Source organism: Lolium perenne, chromosome 2 (genome assembly GCF_019359855.2).
Source record: "Lolium perenne isolate Kyuss_39 chromosome 2, Kyuss_2.0, whole genome shotgun sequence".
Lineage (NCBI taxonomy): Eukaryota > Viridiplantae > Streptophyta > Magnoliopsida > Poales > Poaceae > Lolium > Lolium perenne.
This window is the reverse complement of record NC_067245.2, coordinates 320,179,328-320,182,647: the sequence shown is the minus strand read 5'-3', so window position 1 is coordinate 320,182,647 and position 3,320 is coordinate 320,179,328.

The following is a 3,320-nucleotide window of genomic DNA, read 5'->3' as shown; positions in this document are numbered from 1 at the left end:
ATGGAGTAGAAATTTCTCAAATTTGAGTAAAATTATTTCCAAGTGCAACTATACTCTAGCTCTTATTGATGGACTGGAGGATCAAAGAAGTTTGTCCACTGTGGAGAAGAATTTTCAGAGAATTCTGCACAACCATACAAGAAAATTAATGGAAGCTAAAAAGAATCTATTGGAAAAATAGAGCTAAAATCAGATGGGCCACCCTGGGAGATGAAAATACAAGATATTTCCACACTATTGCAACCAAGAGCTACAGAAGAAATCTGATTACCTCCATTAAAGCTGCTGATGGTTCAGTAGTGTACAATCATGATCATAAAGCTGCTATTATTTGGGAATCATAGAAGGAAAGACTTGGAGTCAGTGAAAATGCACAGATGCATATCAACCTTGACAATATTATACATCCAAGAGACTTGTCACACTTGGATACTCCTTTCACTAGAGAAGAAATTGATGCTGTTATAAAAGATTTTCCCACGGATAAAGCCCTAGGGCCTGATGGTTTTAATGGAAAATTCATGAAGAAGTGTTGGCAGATAATTAAAGAGGACTTCTATAAACTGATAGATGATTTCTATAATGAGAAAATTAACTTGGAAAGTATCAATACTGTCTTCATTACTCTTATTCCTAAGGTAGCAGATCCTAATAATATGAATGATTTTAGACCAATATCTCTGGTTAGTCTCCCACTCAAAATTATTACAAAGCTTATGGCAAACAGAATGCAGAAGGATATTGTTCCTTTAATTCATCAGAACCAGTATGGATTTATTAAAGGGGGGAACATTCAGGATTGTCTAGGATGGACTTTTGAGTATCTACATATATGTCATTTATCCAAGAGACCCATTATTATACTCAAAATAGACTTTGAGAAGGCTTTTGATAAGGTGGATTATAATGCAGTCATTAGCATGCTGAGAGCAAGAGGTTTTGGACAAAAATGGGTCAATCTAGTATCCAACATTCTCCATTCAGCATCTACATCTGTACTCTTAAATGGGGTACCAGGGAAGAAAATAATTTACAAAAGAGGAGTGAGACAAGGAGATCCCCTATCGCCTATATTGTTTGTCAACACTGCAGATCTGTTACAAAGTACAATCAATGATGCATGGCAGAATGGAATTATTAATCTCCCCGGGGTTCTAGCAACTAAAGAAGTGGAAATGTTCTCGTTCTCTCATGCTCCAAAGCAAAGAGTTGTGCCTGGCATTCCCATTTGTCTCTCTCTGTCGAAAGCTAGGTCAAAGGTGCCTGTGCTCGAAATGCAACATCACTCACTTGGTCTAGTGGGTCGGGGTTCATCAAGCTTTTCTTCTCCTGAAGCCACAAGTCTAGTATAGAATCTGCTCTTTAAGGTCGAGAATCTGCTCCTTCCGTCTAAGAATATATATGTACTTCCTTTGGTTTCAGTGGCACGTTTCTTATGAGAATCGAGCCTATTTATCACTTTTAGTACCTGGAGAAGGGAATGCATCACCCGCGAGGTAGGAGTGGCTTGGTTGAGTTTGTAATAAAAGATAGTAGGTTGAGGGGCTTCATTGATTAGTAAACCTACGGTGCTGGTAAGGTCGGGACCGTGGTCGTCCGTCTCCACTTTGCCGGCCGTTCACAATTTCTTGAAGCTCGATCTCCCCCCAGATGAACCATATAGCCAAGAGAAACTATGAACCAGAATAGAAGAGCTTGCCCCACCCATGAGTAAATATTTCATAGCAGCCTCATTAGACCGTAGATCTCTCTTGGTATATCCAGACAATAGGTAGGAACACTACTGATGACTTCGGACAGAAATATCCTATAGTTCAATATGCAGATGATACACTTATGATTATGCCAGCTGATAATAATCAACTCATCCATTTGAAGAATATCCTTCAAATCTTCAGTGCATCTACCGGACTCCATGTGAATTACCACAAGACTACCCTTGTACCTATCAATATTGATAATGCAAGAGCTACTGAGTTGGCAAATATCTTTGGATGCAGGGTTCAGAGCCTACCTTTTACATATTTGGGTTTGCCTCTAGGTACAACAAGACCATCAGTATCTGATCTGGAAAACTTACATTGTTAAACTCAGTGATTCAATCTTTACCTATGTATGCAATGTGCTCATTCAAAGTACCAGTTACTATATTTGTTCACTTTGAAAAGAGTGGAAGGCAATTTCTTTGGTCTGACAGAGAAAATAAAATTCAAGGAAAGTGCTTAGCAAGCTGGGACATGATGTGCATACCAAAGGATCAAGGTGGACAAGGGATCTTGAACCTCAGAATACAGAATCAAGCCCTTCTCATGAAAAACATGCACAAATTCTATAACAATGCAGACATCCCCTCGGTCAAATTGATATGGCATGCTTATTATGAAAACAGAGGTACTCCACAAACAATCAGCACAAATGCCTCCTTCTGGTGGAGAGATTGCTTGACTTTTCAGGATAAATACAAGGAGATGGCAAATGTGGATATACACAATGGAAAATCAGCCATCTTATAGAAGGACAGTTGGAACAGTGATATCAGGCAGGACCTATATCCCCATCTGCACTCTTTTGCTAAGAATCAAAAGATCACAAGCCAAAAGGCAGTTGAAGTAACTACTGAAAATATATATGATATGTTTCATCTTCCCCTTAGCACTGTTGCTCATGAAGAACTGCACAATTTGGAACAAGAATTATTAGACTTAAATATTACAACAGAGGATGATATATGGTCTTTTAATTGGGGCAATAATTTTTCTACAAAGAAGGTTTACATGGAGCTTATTGACAACCACTCAACACCAGAATGCATCACTTCAACATGGAAAGCCTGTAATATTCCTAGACATAAATTCTTTGCCTGGCTTCTACTTAATGGTAGGCTCAACACAAAAGAGATGATGAAGCACAAGCATTTTTATGTGGAGTTCTCGGATCCTGTGTGAGACTTGCCCCGAGGAAACAAATATGCACTTATTTTTTGAGTGTACCTTCAGTCAAAGCTTCTGGTGGGCTCTTGGTGTAGAATGTAATGTTGATATGGACCTCTACCAAATGATGAATGATGCCAAACGGAGGATATCCTTGGATTTCTTTATGGAGATAATGATTGTAGGATGTTGGAGTATTTGGGACCAAAGAAATGACGCTATTTTTAATGGGATTCATCCAAATATTCAGAGATGTATTGGAAAATTTAAAGCCACTTTTACTCTTACTATGCATAGAGCTAAGCCTAGTCTTAAGGAAGGGATGCAATCATGGATTGACACCCTATGAACATGTAATAAGTGACTTTCCTTTGTAAATTTTGATGGGGT